Consider the following 17,160-nt stretch of genomic DNA (forward strand, 5'->3'; position numbering starts at 1 on the left):
TTTGAGTATTGTCTGTAGTGATTTCAACATAGATTTTTTTTTAAAGTAAATAGTCTAATTGCATTATCTTTTTCCCTTCATAGTTTCTGTCTTTGATGCCATATTTAGAAGGGCTATTTGCACCCCTACTATTTAAAAAACCTCATATTTTCTTTAAGTACTATTGTGATTTCTTATAATTTTTATTTTATATTTAACCTCTTTTGGCCCTGCTCTTTAACATGTCTTTTCTTATACTTTCTTTGGGTTTCATTGACTGTACTTCACCAATTTCTTGAGATGAATGCTGAGAGTACTGATATCCAACTCATCTTCTTTTTAATATGTGCACTTAAGGCTATGTATTGCTCTCTAAGCATGGCTTAAACTGGATCTTAGAAGTTTTGGTATGCATGACTTTTCCATTGTCATTTCTTCTTTAACCCATAGATTATTTAATCTGTAGTTTTAAATGTCCAAATACAGAGAGGATTTCCAGCTAATCTTTTTTTGAAAAAAAAAATTGATTTCTAGCCTACTTCCACTCCAGAGAACATATTTGGTATGATTTCCATCTTATACTATATAGACAATTTCTGTTCATCTGTCATGTGTACTTTTCACATGACACATAAACAAAAATTGTCTATATGCTACAAGATGGAATTGGCAGATAGATACCCTTTTTTTTTTTTTTGAGACGGAGTCTCGCTCTGTCTCCCAGGCTGGAGTGCAGTGGCGCGATCTCGGCTCACTGCAAGCTTTGTCTCCTGGGTTCACGCCATTCTCCTGCCTCAGCCTCATGAGTAGCTGGGACTACAGGTGCCCACCACCACGCCCAGCTAATTTTGTTTTTGTATTTTTAGTAGAGACGAGGTTTCATCCTGTTAGCCAGGATGGTCTCGATTTCCTGACCTCGTGATCCGCCCGCCTCAGCCTCCCAAAGTGCTGGGATTGCAGGTGTGAGCCACCGTGCCCAGCCTAGATACCCTTTTTAAGTACACATGACACATATCTTGGGTGCAACATTCACATATGTCAGTTGGATTAAACTTATTAATTATGTGCTTCTTCTATAAGAAATGTGGAAAGTCTCCTACTGCAACTGTGGCTTTTTCTGTTTGAGTGTTATTCAAAATGTGTTCTGCTGGCCAGTGGTAGTCTCCAAACTGCCACCTGTCCAAGAACACATAAGTTAGTATGTTCTTGGAACACACTGTAAGTTGAAACAACCATTTAGCAACTTTATTAGCAATTTGACATTGCTATGACATCTATGCATTATGATTAGCGAATCTGTATTTTGTGTATTGTTTTTCATTTTCTCTATTAGTCAATTTTTATTATAATTTTATAGGAGTATTAATCTGCAGCAGATTAGAAAATTTTAAATGTTCCTTCAACACAGATACTTTGAAAAAGTTTTATTTTGTAGTTCTGTTAAAGTTTGTTCTGTGTATTTTCACCTCTGTTATTAAAGACATACAATCTTAGAAGTGCAAAATCTTCCCAGCATACTGTACATTTTTATCATTATGAATTCTCTCTATCCGTAATAATACTTTCACCTATATGATATATAATATCATGAAAATCTAATTTTCATGATATTAATATAACTACTGCAGCTTTCTTTTTCCGTTTGTTTCTATATCTTTGCACTTTATTTTATTTTATTATTTTATTTTATTTGGACAGAGTTTCACTCTTGTTGCCCAGGCTGGAGTGCAATGGCGTGGTCTTGGCTCACTGCAACCTCCACCTCCTGGGTTCAAGCGATTCTCCCACCTCAGCCTCCCGAGTAGCTGGAATTACAGGTGCCCTGCACCACTCCCAGCTAATTTTTATATTTTTAGTAGAGATGGGGTTTCACGATGTTAGTCAGGCTGGTCTCGAACTCCTGACCTCAGGTGATCCACCTGCCTCTGCCTCCCAAAGTGCTGGGATTACAGGCGTAAGCCACTGCACCTGGCCTCTTTGTACTTTAGATGAGTGTTTTGTAAGCAACATGTCGTAATTTTTTTTAAATCCTGCCTGACACTTTATCCTTTAATTGGTCATTTTAGTTTACTTATATTAAATGTAGTTTCTAATGTGTTTAGATCCAATCTGCCCTTTTACTTCTCCTTTCTCTTATTGATCTATATTCCTTACTTCTTTCTTGCCTTTTTTGGGACTCCATATTATTTATTATTCCATTCCCCTCTTCCATTAGCTTGGTAGTTTTATATAATTTTGCTTTTCTATTTGTGCTTACCTCAGTGACTACAATATGCATTCTTCACTTAAAGTCTAATGTTGCTTGATATTTCTACTCTTTTCCAAGGTAATGCAAGAACCTTAGAAGCTTTTAACTTCATTTATTCCCTCATGACTTATGTGTAATTATTACTGTTTAGTTCTTTATGGATATTTTACCCTAAGGGATTATTATATATATTACATATAAAAATATATTATTATTGTATTTTACCCTAAGCCATTATTATTATTGTTTCATATAGTCAGTGGTCAATTAGTCACATTAAATTAAATTAGTCACACCATTTTTGTGCTCTTTATTTTTTCTTGCATCTCTGATTTTCACTCTGAGTTAATTTTTCTTCTGTGTGAAGAACAACCTCTTAGTTTTGATCTGTTGTAACATAACATGTCTCACTTCTTTTTGTGACATTTAGAATTATTATTTGGCAATTGTTTTCCTTCAGTATTTTGAAGATACCATTCCATTGTCTTCTAGCCCTTGTTACAGTTGAAAAGTCAGGGAACAGTTTGTTATGCCTTGGAAGGTCTCTCTCTTTTTCCCTGGCTACTTTCAATATTTCTTCTTAGTCCTTACTTTGAGAAGTTTTACTATGATAATTTTAATTTTATTTTTCATGCTTTGAATTTTGAGTGCTTCTGAAATCTGTGGCTTGATTATCTTTCATTAGTTTTAGGCAATTATCAGCCATTATCTCTTCAAATATTGCTTCTACTTCATTTGGGCTTCTCCTTACTTTGAGAAGCCCCATTTATACATATGTTAAAACTTTTTGCTATATCCTCTGTTTTTAATGCTCTTTTCTGTGTTTTTCCATTCCCCCCTCTTTTCTGTGCTTTATTCTGAGCTATGTTCCAGTTTACTAATTCTCTCTTCAACTTTGTCTAAATTCTGATTAAATTCATTCACTGAGTTCTTAATTTCACTTATTTTAATTTTCAGTTTTAGAATTTCCATTTATTAAGGGTTTTTCTAGTTTCTAACCCACTATGAAATTATCAGTCTTGTATTTTATCTCAAATAAAGTAAGCACACTTATTTTAAATCTGTGGTAACTATTTTCTGTATCTTCTCTGGATCTATTTCTATTGTCTCATGTTTTCCATGAGTTTTAATAAAATCATCTGGTATCATTGTGTGCTTGGTTATTTTTTTAATTGGGTTTCAGATGCATATGCAATATATGATAATTTGAGGCTGACAAGGTGCAATCCTTCCTCAGAAATTATTTATATTTACAGGCATACTTCAGAGATATTGGGGTTTCAGTTACAGACTATGGCAATAAAGTGAATATTTTAACAAAACAAGTAATACAATTTTTTTGTTTCCCAGGGAATACATGTTATGTTTATACTGTCCTGTAGTCCGTTAAATGTACAATAGCATTTTATCTAAGAAAACAACATGCATACATTGATTTTACAATACTTTATTGCTGAAAAATGCCAATAATCATCTCAGCCTTCAGTGAATCATAATCTTTTGTGCTGGTAAAAGGTCTTGCTTTGATATTGATGACTACTGATTGATCAGGGTGGTGGTTGCTGAAGGTTGAGGTGGCTGTGGCAATTTCTTAAAATAAGTTGACCATGAAATTTTCTGAATTGATTGAGAGGTTTCTCTCTAATGTACCATAATGTTTGATAGCATTTTACCTACCATAGAGCTTCTTCAAAATTGGAGTAATCCTCTCAAACCCTGCTGCTGCTTTATCAACTGAGATTATGGAACACTCTCAATCCTTTGTTGTCATTTCAACAATGTTCACAGCATCTTCACCAGGAGTAGTGCATTCCCTCTAAAGAACCCACTTTCTTTTCTTATCCATTAGAAACAACTCTTCGTCTGTTCAAGTTTTATTGTGAGGTTTGAGCAAATCAGTCACATTTTCAGACTCCATTTCTAATTCTAGTTCTCTGGCCATTTCCACCACATCTGCAGTTACTTCCTCCACTGAAGTCTTGATCCCTTCAAAGTCATTCATGATGGTTGGAATCCACCTTTTACAAACTTCTATTAATATTATTATTTTGACCTCCTCCCATGTTCTTTTTTTTTTTTTTTTTTTTTTGAGACAGAGTCTTACTCTGTCACCCAGACTGGAGTGCAGTGGCGCTATCTCGGCTCACTTCAAGCTCCACCTGCCGGGTTCATGCCATTCTCCTCCCTCAGCCTCCTGAGCAGCTGGGACCACAGGCGCCCACCACCATGCCCAGCTAATTTTTTGTATTTTTAGTAGAGACAGGGTTTCACCTTGTTAGCCAGTATGGTCTTGATCTCCTGACCTTGTGATCCACCCACCTTGGCCTCCCAAAGTGCTGGGATTACAGGCATGAGCCACTGTGCCTGGCCTAATCATAAATGTTCTTAATGGCATCTAAAGTGGTAAATCCTTTTCAGATGCTTTTCAATTTACTTTGCCCAGATCTAACAGAAGAACCATGCTTTATGGCAGCTATAATCTTACATAATGTATTTATTTAATAGTGAAACCTGAAAATCAAATTATTTCTTGGTCCAAGAGGTGCAGAAGGGGTGTTGCATTAGCGGCCATTAGAACAACATTAGTATACATCCCTGTACATTTCTGTTGGAGCTTTTGGGTGACCAGTGCATTATCAATGAGCAGTAATATTTTCAAAGAAATTTTTTTTTCTGAGAAGTAGATCTCAAAAGTGGGCTTTAAATATTCAGTAAGCCATGCAGTAAACAGATATGCTGTCATTCAGGCTTTGTTGTTTTATTTATAGAGCACAGGCAGGATAGCTTTAGCATACTTCTCAAGGGCCCTAGGGCTTTTGGAATGGTAAGTGAGCATTGGCTTCAATTTAGTCACCAGCTACATTAGCCCATAAGAAGAAAGTCAGCCTGTTCTTTGAAGCCAACATTAACTTCTCTTTAGCTATGAAAGTTCCAGATGGCATATTCCTTCAATAGAAGGCTGTTTATTTCTACTTCAAAAATCTGTTGTTTTAGCACGCCACCTTCATCAATGATTTTAGCTAGATCTGAATAATTTGTTGCAGCTTCTCCATCAGCACTTGCTGCTTTACCTTGCACTTTTACGTTATGGAGATGGCTTTTTTCTCTAAACCTCATGGGCTAACCTCTGCTAGCTTCAAGTTTTTCTTCTGCAGTTTTTTTCACCTCTTTTAGCCTTCATAAAATTGAAGAGAGTTAGGGCCTTGCTCTGGATCAGACTTTGGCTTAAGGGAATGTTGTGGCTGATTAGATCTTCTACCCAGACCACTGAAACTTCCTCTACATCAGTAATAAGGCTTTTCTCATCATTTGTGTGTTCATTGGAGTCGTACTTTTAATTTTCTTCAAGACCTTTTTTTTTTTTAACATTCACAACTGGGCCAACTATTTAGCACAAAAGGCCTACCTTTCGGCCTATGTTGGCTTTCAAAATGTCTTCCTCTAACTAAGCTATAATTATTTCTAGCTTTTTATATAAAGTGAGAGATATGCAACTCTTCCTTTCACTTGGACACTTAGAGGCCATTGAAGAGTTATTAACTGGCTTAATTTCAATATTGTTGTGTCTCAGGGAATAGAGAGGCTGAAGGAGAGGGAGAGAGATGGAAGAACGGCTAGTCATAGCAGTCAGAACATACACATTTATCAATTAAGTTCACCATCTTATATGGGTGCAGTTTGCAGGGCCCCCAAACAATTATGATAGTAGCATCAAAGATCACCGGTCACAGATCACCACAACAGACATAATAATAACAATAAAGTTTGAAATATTGCAAGAATTACCAAAATGTGACACAGAGACATTAAGTGAGCACATGCTGCTGGGAAAATGGCACTGATATACTTCCACAATGCAGCGTTGCTGTAAACCTTCAGTTTATTTAAAAAAACAGAGTATCTGGAAAGTGCAATCAAGGGAAGTCCAATAAAACAAAGCACATAAAACAAAATATGCCTGTACTTCTAGGAGGTTGCTTAGGGTTATAACAATCCAGGATCAACCCAATCCAATCAGTGTTGGAAATGACTGGAGACTGTTCAGTATGAGGGCTCATCTACTTCCACACTCACTATTCAGGCCTAGCCCTTCAGGAATCCAAACCAATGTACTGGGAGTTTACTAGAGGCTTTCCTTTCCAAATTATCCTTTACTCCAGTGTTCATTCTCTTAGCTCCTTAAGGGTCTTGAAAGTGTTGTAGTCTACAGCCTCTCAGCCATCTACTTTGAAACTGGCCAACACCTCCAGGGGTAAAGCATCCCCAGATGCTGTGTTTACCTCTCTGAGTTTCCTTCATCTCTTAGATCTTGACCTTATTATTTTTCACTGACTTTTTGGCTCTCAGATACCTTCAAGGAGGTGTATTTTATACTTTTTCAGGTTTTCTGATTGTTTTCAGCAGGAGTGTTGATCTGAATTGCCTAGCCTATTATTGCTAGAAGACGAAGGTTCTTTTTAAAACTTAAATTCACTTGGAATGTATTTAATTTGGGGGTGAGTTATCATGTTATTTCCAACATCATTCCTTGAAATATTTGCATAATTATATAAACCATTACCATTATCATACTCTAAATGATTGTATAAATATTTGGGTCTGTTTCTGGAATTTTTATTCTGTTCTGCCCCTCTTTATATTTTTACACCAGAACCAAGAACCATGTCATTCGGTGGTTACAGTCAATTGCTGTAATTGTGTAATACATTTTAATATCTGGTGAGAGAAGGCTTCCTTAGTTCTCTATTTTTTTTTTACAAATTTTTTTGGGGGGGTGTTTTTACCTTTGTTGTTTTGGATACATTTTAGATTTTAATTATATCTATTCCCAAAAATTCCATTAAATTTTGATGGAAATTTTATTAAATTTATATATTAATTTGAGAACTCAGAATTTTCAATATTGAGTTTTTAATGCAGCAACAAGGCATAAATCTCTATTTACACACATCTTTTTAAATTTATCCCAACCTAAGGCTAGGGAGCTGGGCTTTCATACTACCAAACCAGCTAATCATCAGATAAGAGTGGCCTGGGGAGATGCAAAATTCCAGGTACTTCTGGCTCTGTGCATGTGCGGGTAAAGTGTTCCAATAACCTGAGGAAATATTCCAAAGAAAAGTTCATAGTCACAAGTCATTAGAGGTAAAAACACACAAAAGCCAGGGAAACAGCACACATAAAACAGTCAAGGGGTCCAAGGGGATCTGGTGGGGTCAATAGTGTCTGTTATAATGTGTGTCTATTTTTGGCATGTGTACATTTATCAGTCAAAAAATTTCATCAGTTGTGCTTGTTATTGTTTCTGGAAATCTGCCATGCCTACTCAGAGTGGCTTCTCCAGTGCTGTTCCCTGGGTAAACACTAGATTATTTCAGTTTCCTTCTTCCTTAGCTTGAGTATTACCTACAAACAAAGTATTGTAAACCTTACTTTGCTGTACTCCAATGTCTTTAACTTTTTACATTTTAGCACAACTTTGACTCTACAAGTTCCCCCAAAATGTTTTGAAACACAAAATAATGAAAAAAAGACCCCCAAACCAGTCAAGTGGAAATACTGGCAACAATAGAAGAGCATGGGGTTGTGGGGTGGAGGCTGGCAGCTGAAAGAGCAGGGCAGGCTATGGAGGCTGTGACAGATGGGGGTGTCATAAAGTGGGAAGGAGAGGCAAGATGGAATGTAAGAATTACATGTGTTTTGCCACACACATACACACGTAACACACATACAAACAGATGAATCCACAAAACCCCACATGGAGCAACCCAGAATATGGTAGGCCCAGTTTGAGCCTTTGCTATTATCACTACAGAATTAATATGTATTGGAGACTCATAAGAAGATCCTTTGAATGAAGGAATCAGGAATAAGGAGTCTTGTAGGAAAACATTCATCCAAAGAGAGGGAAGTCAGACTCTTCTAGAGTCAGAAAAGGAGAATGATTTAAATATAGCACATCTGTCATCAAGCTGTTCTTTCAGCTCAGGACTGAGTCTATGTTCTAAAGGAAGGGAACTGTGGGCAAAAACTGAATAACCTCTTCTCACAGAAAGTAATATGTGACAATGGGAGCACCATCCAGCTCTACATGGGAACCCTTTTAATGAACGAAGGTATGGGACTTAGCATAGCATGTAGGCTTAGGTGCATCCATCTTCAGTGGGCATAGCTTCAGATCATCAGAGGGCTCTGGTATACCCTGACTTCTGATACATCTGCTGCAGGAAGTAGGTATCAGGGGCTTCACAAATAGAAGAAGAGGTGTTAGCAGCAGTGGAGATCCCATGAAGCTTGGGAATATCAAAGACTGTGATGCAGGCATCTCTCCAGGAAGCTGGAGCAGCACAGGACAGGAGGAAGAGAGTGGATGTTGTGTAGCCCATGTTCATGAACACATGTGAGATGCTTGCTGGAAACAGCTGGGAATGTGGTGGAGCCTGACTTTAAAGGAGAGAAGGCTACAGTTTCTTGCGCTAGTTCAGGTCCCCCAAAAAGCAGACACTAAATCAGGATTAGATGAGCAAAGCATTTATTGAGGGCACTGCCTGTGAAGGAGAAGAAGGAAGAAGCCAACAACGATGGGAAAACCATCAGACCATGATGTAGGTCTGACCCCTGTGAAGGAGGATTAAGTAGAAAGAGTCTCAGACTGTAGCCTTATTCCAAGAAAGTTTCAGCCAGGCTTCTGGGGAGTTCTTGAGGCAGCATCTCCTGGTTGAGGAGACCCAGGTCCTGCAGGAACGCCACCATGTTCAATCATTGGCTGGGAACAGACCATGAGAAACCTGGCCTTGGTACAACATGCAGAGGGACAATGTTGGAGCCATCAGACAACCATGATCCCACTGCAGGAGATGAAGCAGCTCCTCTTAATGTTCATCACAGTTTCATGCTAGCAGATGGGACCCAAACAGGGAAATACTTGTTATAGTTTGTGAAGCCATATTTTGAACCCCGGATCTGTGCTGATCTAGATGAAGAAACTTGGGTTGCAAAGGGTTAAACTTTTTGGAACTTAAATAATTATACTCTTAGTTTTCAGAACTCCTTCATTCAGAACTATAACCTTCTTCCTCTGTGATACCCTTCTTCCTTGTGATGCCTATAAACTGAGGCACATCTAGAGTGGGGTATATTAGAACACATCAAAGAGGTCCTGGAATTGCCAACAGCTTGTGCAGAGGTCATCAGAATGAAATTTTTCTGGTCTCAGTATACTGAAAGATAATAGATGCTTAAATGTGTCTAAATGTACGTATGTTGGCTAGGGAGACAAAGGTGAGGATATATGAAAGAACCCAGGTAACAGATGAGAAGCAATCAACACCCCCTACTCCAGCCACTCAGAAATGCCAAGAGTTTGAAAGTTGTCTGAGGATTTAAAAGTTGTCTAAATAATAGAAAAACTGCTCAGCATGTCCAAAATTCCAGAACATTGGTGACCCCTCCCCTAGAAAGGATTTTAACGGACTGAAAACCTGGCCAATATGCACTCACGATGACACCATTTGTCAAGACTGTCAATTCAAGAATTATTTGTTAAACTGGTGCTTCAGCCACAGCAGGTTGAGCATGTTTACCAACACACAGCACCCCGGGGGTTACCCCTGGAAAGTGGAGAGGTAAACATAGGGCAGGTAAAAGGAAGTGCCTAGGTGGTGGCAACTTACTGAACTTGTTATTTCAAGAGGTGATGACAGCCAAAAACATAAATAGCACCTCTATTAAAAAGTTGAGATAAGTTTATGCCTGATAGATTGCTAGCTGTGATTTAAAGGTGTTCTTTAATCTTTTGAGGGTGACATCAGAGAGATTACCCTGTTTGTCCCACAGCATAATCTACTGGGGCCTCTGTAAAAACCAGATTGCTGGATCAGATATACAGTGGTTCTAATTTAATGATTCTCAAGTGAATGAATGAACGTGAGGAAATTCTAAGGCAGCCATTAACTTCTGTGGTTGTACTAGGCTCAGCTCATCACACTTTTATTGGTGGTGCAGGGCTCTTCAGCCAAGAAGACAACTTCATGAGCACTGCCCACACATCTTTACCTGCTTATCTCTAAGGCAGTTCCCTTTTATGCAGGGTGTTGAAGCAGAGGCTGGAGCTCCTGGAAGAACTGAGGTTGTCTAAACCCTTTCCCAACTCAAAGAAACAGGTAGCTCTGGTTGAAGGGATGGGGGTTCGAGGGCTGAGTGGAAATAGCAGGTGACCTGTGTCCATCCTCCTTCTCTGTCCCCATTGAAATCTCTGAGGCCCCTCTTCAGGGCATGATGTGAGAACCGCTGTGGCCAAGGAAATCAGTGTACTTAGAGTTGGACTAGATGACTAGTGGTGTCCTTCCAGCCCTAGGACTGCATAGTTGGCTGTGTGACTCCTGCCACATATGTCAGTCTGAGTTCTCTGGTAAACACAGATTGACCTTTCTATAAGGCAGCATGGTGAGCTGGATAGAACATGAGCTGTGGAGTCAGAAGGCTTGGGCTCTGGTCTTGACTCTGACATTTGCCAGGTGTGTGCCTTTGGCAAATACCTTCTCCAAGACTCAGTTTTTTGGCCTTTGAAATGGGGAAAATAACATCTACCTCAAATAATTGCTGGGAAGCTTCAGTGAGATGCCCACATGGTCTTGGCAGAGACAGGACAGACCTGCACACACACACATTCTCTAGGAGCTCTTGTCTGGTTTCCGACACTCTTTTGTATCTTGGCTCCCCACATTCCCCTTAGGGCTTCTGCCTTTGGCCACCCACTTTGGGTATGCCATTGGAGCCCAATATCATTGGATCCTAGAGACACAAGCCTCATAGTGTCCCTTTGACTCAACCTATAACCATGGGTGTAAGGCACCAGGACATTCCTCATACTGGCCTTGCAGACTCTAGCTGCTGGAGAGGAGATTGGTTGGGGTCTCCAGGCCCCAAGGCCCTCTTGGTTTCTGGCCTAGCTCAGAGTTGGCTTTTCTACTGGAACTTGGGTTCTGAACCTTCCCAAAACTGAGAGAACATGTCGTGGCTTCACGCTCCACACTCCAAAGCTTTCTGCCATTTAGATCCAGGCAACTGAATTATTCATCCCAAATAAGCATTGGTTCTGACCACAAGCCACTGGGGGAAGTTTGCAGAGAATGGCATGCACAGAGAGGACCAGACATTAGCTGGGACCCAAGGGTAAGAAGACAGATTAGGCTCACCCCAAATGAGCCATGGCTGCACAGAACAAAAGGAAAAGGCACCGAGGATCCACTCCTCTAGCTAGGCATATAGCATGCATCTGTATTCCTAGCTACTCAGGAGACTGAGGTGTAAAGATCCCTTGAGCCCAGAAGTTCAAGACTACAGTGAGCTATGATCACACCATTACACTCCAACTTGGGTGACAGAGCAAGATGCTGTCTCTAAAAAATAATTTTTAAAAGAGAGAGAAAATCCACTCCAGCTATGAGCCTGGAAAGCAACAAAACTTTAAGGAGGAAAGAGCAGTGGCCTGAGAGTCGGGAGAGCTACTCCTATCTGGCTTGACTAGAATCCAGCTGTGAGTTACAATTTCTTGATTTCCTCATCAGTAAAATGAAGAGCTGAGATGATGCAATTCTTATAGGATTGAACCTAGGAATACAAGGCCCTGAATTTCCTGCATTATTTATTCTCTAGTGTCCCACTCATACAGGCACAGGGGGAAATGGATGGAAAGCCAAGTCTAGCAATCTGGCTTACTTGGCAGAAGAGATCCTCAGTTCTTAAATCTAGTGGAAACAATACCTTGGACTTATCACAAAATGTATGCTAAATAACGTGCCACTGATACCTACAGTACATGTTTCTATAATTCCTTAATCTCAGGAGACTGGCTCCCTTCTCTTCATTGTGAAGGAGTCAGCAGGTGTGAAAGGGTGCAGGGTACCAAGTTATAGAGAGAGCAGGTTTGTCAAGCCCATCGGAGTGGAAACTGGGTAATTTGATCTGGGAATATTAGATAAGCAAACAGATCTGTTAATGGTAGGAAACAGTATTGGTTCCACAAACTAAGAAGGGAGATTCGGCCAGGTATGAAGGCACCCTTTCCTCCTCAGAGGCAATGGTTTCTACCTTATTATTGATAAATATGAGACTGGCATTTACCTCTTACGTGGAACATGAGGGAGTATGGTGGCAGTGAGTTCCACATGTTGAGAAGCCTGGCAGCAAACAAGAATAACAGAATTTAGCAGAAAGAAGGTGAGCAAACAAGAAGCAAGAACCCCAGTGATTCTGAAGTAGGGAATCCAGGGAGCACCTTCTGGGCTTGCCTGGAGGGTTCTGGGGCAGGCAGGGTTGGCCCTGGGGTCCTTCTCACTAGCGTCTCACTTGGCCTTTCTAATGTATATGAGGAACTTCATTGGATCAAATCACTTATGTAAAAACTTTTTATGTTCTGTGTGCCACATAAGCATCTTATATCAGGCTTCCTGTGTTGAAGGCTGTCTTCAGAAGATTTCTAAAGGCAGAACCAACCAATTAATAATGATGATGATGATGATGATGGTGATAATGATATCTAAGTGCTGGAAACTCTCCCAAGCATTGTTAAGTATATTTTTTCATTTATTCCTCACAACAACTCCTTGAGGTAACTATTATTATCATTATTTTACAGTAGAGAAATTGAAGCTCAAAGAATTGAAGGAATTTACTCATGGTTACAAGGCTACTTGGTGGCGAAGCTGGGACTCCAACCCAGGACTATTTGCACCCATATCCATGCTCTCAGTTAATATGCCATACAATGCAGCCAACAGTGAACAGAAGGCATTTAATGAACACTTACTAATGACCAACATCTCTCAAGCACTTTACCTCTAAAATCTCATTTAAATACAGTAGTCCATAAAGTAGGTGCTATTATTATTGTTCTTATTGGCGTTACAGGAGAAGACAAGGAGGCTTGAGAGGTTTAGCAACCTGTCCAAAGTTACATGGGAACGCAAGCAGTAGATTTTGGATGCAACCCTGGGCAGCTTGTCGCTGAGTTAAACTGAGACAGTAACGTTCTGACTCTCACTGACTCTGCAGCACCTGTTTGTGTGTTGTAAATAATCCAATTTTCCAGGGTAAATCCTATTTGGTAAGTTCAATTTCATTTCACTTTATTTATTTTATTTCATTTTTTTTTTTTTGAGATGGAGTCTCTCTGTGTCACCCAGGCTGGAGTGCAGTGACGTGATCTTGGCTCACCGCAACTTCCGCCTCCCGAGTTCGAGCAATTCTCCTGCCTCAGCCTCTGGAGCAGCTGGGATTACAGGTGCCCACCACCATGCCTGGCTAATTTTTTGTAGAGTATTTTTAGTAGACAGAGGGTTTTACCATTTGGCCAGGCCAGTCCTGAACTCCTGACCTCAAGTGACCCGATGGCCTCGGCCTCCCAAAGTGCTGGGACTACAGGCGTGAGCCACTGTGCCCAACTTTCAACTTCATATTTTAACTGCCTAAGGCCCTTCCCACAGGGGTAATGTTTGGTACCTAGTGGACTGCCAACAGTTTGGACATTGGAGCAGTTTCATCTCACCCCTATTTATGCTTGGGTTTGGAATATTTATTACGCACTACCAGGAACTTCCCAGGCAAAGGCAATCTGCCCTGTGTAAATTGAAGGGTGAGGAGCTTTATCCCCACATGGAACTTTGTCTAAAGCTTTTCAAAACTGCTATGGTGCCAATGCAACATTTATTTTGCTCCTATTTAACCTCTTGCCAGGAGGTTGGTAGGGGCCAACTTCAGAACAATGCTGGCTATTATAAGTTGAACCTCTGTGTCATAAGGGGCTTTAAGATTTCCTAACACTAGACCTCCATCTGACGAAAGTTCTAATCTAGTCCAGGCTTCCTGTCCCCAGACGTTGTATTGCCTCAACCCTTCCAGATCTGCACTTTTGAAAAGACCCACTAAAGCGTTTCTAATGTCCACCTCCATTTCCTTCAGCAATTGTGGATGTAGGCTTCCTGGAGTGTTATCAGTATGAAGAATCTCGAGCAATTTCTGATGTAATCTACCCCTTCCCAAATCCTCCTCACCAGGCCATTGTCATTTGATTCCAGATTAAGAAAATATCAGTTCTTCCTCACAAATGATGTGGGGTGCTGGAAGGGTTTCATGATATCTTTGTCCTTATCTGTTGTAGAACACATTATCCTTTGGCATTTGAGGAAGAAATTACTTTTGCATCCTTAATCTTGGCTTATTGTTAATTGTTTTTGTTCCTTTGTATGCTTCAAAATGGCCATTTGCCTCTTTCTTCCTATAACTATACCTTGTCTTTAAGAACCAGGACCTTGGCCAAGTCAGTGCACTCAGCATTAATGTCCTCATCTGTCAAGCAGTTGGACGAGACCAGGGGCCAGCAACCTTTTACTGGAAAGGGCCAGATTGTAAGTATTTTAGGCTTGTGGCTCATATTATAGGCTTGTCTCCATGGCAACTACTGAACACTGCCGTTGTCGTGTGAAAGCAGCCGCAGACAATACACAAACAAGTGAGCCCGGCTGTGTTCCAGTTCAACTTTATTTATGGACACCGAAGTTTAAATTCCACATAATTTTCATGTTTCCCGAAATACTATTTTTTTTCCAACTGCTAAAACTTGTAAAAAGCCATTCCTAGTGTGTGAGATATACAAAATCAGGCAGTGGTCCAGATTTGGCCCTGGACAAAATGATTCTAACTTTCCTCCTTATTCAAAGTATCACGACACTCCAGAGCTAGAGTGGGGCCTTAGAAACAGGCAAACGCGGTCACCTTGTGAGTCACAGAAGGAAACGTAGCCCAGAAAGGTGAAGTGACTGACACACACCTATGTAGCTGGCAGGGCAGTAGAAGCTGAAGTCAGGCCAAGAGCCTAACAATAGTCTATGACGGTGCATCCCTCCAGCATGTCAACACATATGCTGGGCTCCATTTATTAGCAGAATGAGATCATTTTAGAGTTACAAGTTTGGGAATGACTCTTTACTCCTGCCTGGAAATAGCATTTTATGTCTTTGTATTTCAGTAAAAACATGATTGTGAGCACTTTGTTTGAATGAACATAGAAACTCCTCACATCGGTAAAACTCCAAAGAATTTTTGTTGTTTATAATGTTTTTGTTGTTATGATTAAGGCCAAATTAGACAACAGCTTAAATGAAGCCAGTGCAATTTACAGAAGCCCAGCATTTTTCAGGCTAGTCAAGTGATACAGAAAACCAACATTTGTGATACTTGAACTGAAAAGAATTTAAGTAAATTTATCTTGAAAATTTGGGGGGATGAATTGGACTAAAATATTAGATGGAAGAGTAATCACGGAGACACACACACACACACACACTCATACACACACATACACTGAAATACACACACACACCCCTACACACATACATTCATACACACATACACACACAGGTACACACACTCACATACAGACTTACATACACACCCACATATACACACACACACAGAAGGGAAAATTTTGGTTCATCCCCCTCCAAAGACTGGTAAAATTAGCACGAATAAATTGAACACTAGGCGAGCGTGGTGCAGTATATGCCACCTCTGTTCTCCCCGGAGCCCTACAAGGTATTAGTGATAAATAATTGTTTATTGCAACAAGATGGAGTCAATCACAGTGCAGGCACCTGAAACTATGAGGCTCCATTTTAACATCTGTCAGTCACCATCCAAATGGATTGACCAGGAAACAAGATAGATCACTGCAAAAGCCTGCTTTCTGCCCCACTCCCCTTTTGCTTGCTAAAAATGGAGAAAGTGTTTTGGAGGGGTGTGTGTGTGTGTGTGTGTGTGTGTGTGTGTGTGTGTGTTGCTGTGGGGGTCAGGCAGCTGCTTTAAAAATTCAGTGCTTTTCCTTCCATTTTGGTGACCAGAAGGGTGGGAAGCAGAAGTTGGAGACAAGAAGGAATTTCATAAAAACAGCCCATCAAAACAAGTTTTAGGATGGTAGTGGAGGGAGGAGATCACCCAGAAAAAGACGGTTCCAGGAATTCCCATCTGGAACTTGGTTTATACTTCTTGAATATTCACACTGTTTCTTAACTTCCAGGCAAGTCTCTGTGTTAGCAGCCAACTCTGACAAGCACTGCCTAGGGATCCAGGGAGATTTACTGCAAAGAGAGAGATGAGAGATGCCTTGTGTAGTTTTCAGATGGACCACATCTTCTCATGTCATCATGCAGGCTCACTCTCCTTCCTGAACCCTTCCCTGAGCCTTTTGCACTCACACCTGGGAAGAAAGGAGATTAGAAGTTCCAGCAAAAACAGCCCCAAATGATACGTGTTAAGGCCTCTATCTACCAGACAGGAAGGCGGTAGCATAACTAGTCAGGCCCTTGTGATTCAGGGATTCGGCAAGAGGCACTAAAGCTCCCAGCCAAGAGTCTAGGATCCACTGTTATTTGTGGAACCCTGATTCTGCAGGTTGCTAAGCCATTTTCCCTGGCTCCCCAAACTTTGCAGGAGCTTAAGGCTTCATCACACAAAAGAAAAGGATCCCTGCTTTACACTTTGCAGAGTAGGAAATAAATGGCTTAGCTTTCCTTCTAGGATAAAGAAGATTTGGACTTGGTCAGTCATCTCAAATATAATGGCATGCCTTCCCTGTTCCCTTAACTACACCCACCATGCAATCCATTCCTGAAAAGGAGATTCTAGGCGTTCCACATCTATTGATACAGAAGTCCTGTGCTTTCTCACTTTCTCCTCGCCTAACTCTGTTCTTGGACATACTGAATTCCTAACCTCTCGGTATTGTCTTCCTTTTCCTACCGACTTCTAATCTTTGGACCTTTATTCATGTTTGTTTATTCACTTATTATTGATTTCTGCCAACAATATGAGTGCTGTCATGTGTAAGTGCTGTGACAAAGATATATGTGATGGAGAACAAAACAAAGAAGGTTCCT

The sequence above is a fragment of the Nomascus leucogenys genome, chromosome 16, assembly GCF_006542625.1.
Source record: "Nomascus leucogenys isolate Asia chromosome 16, Asia_NLE_v1, whole genome shotgun sequence".
NCBI lineage: Eukaryota > Metazoa > Chordata > Mammalia > Primates > Hylobatidae > Nomascus > Nomascus leucogenys.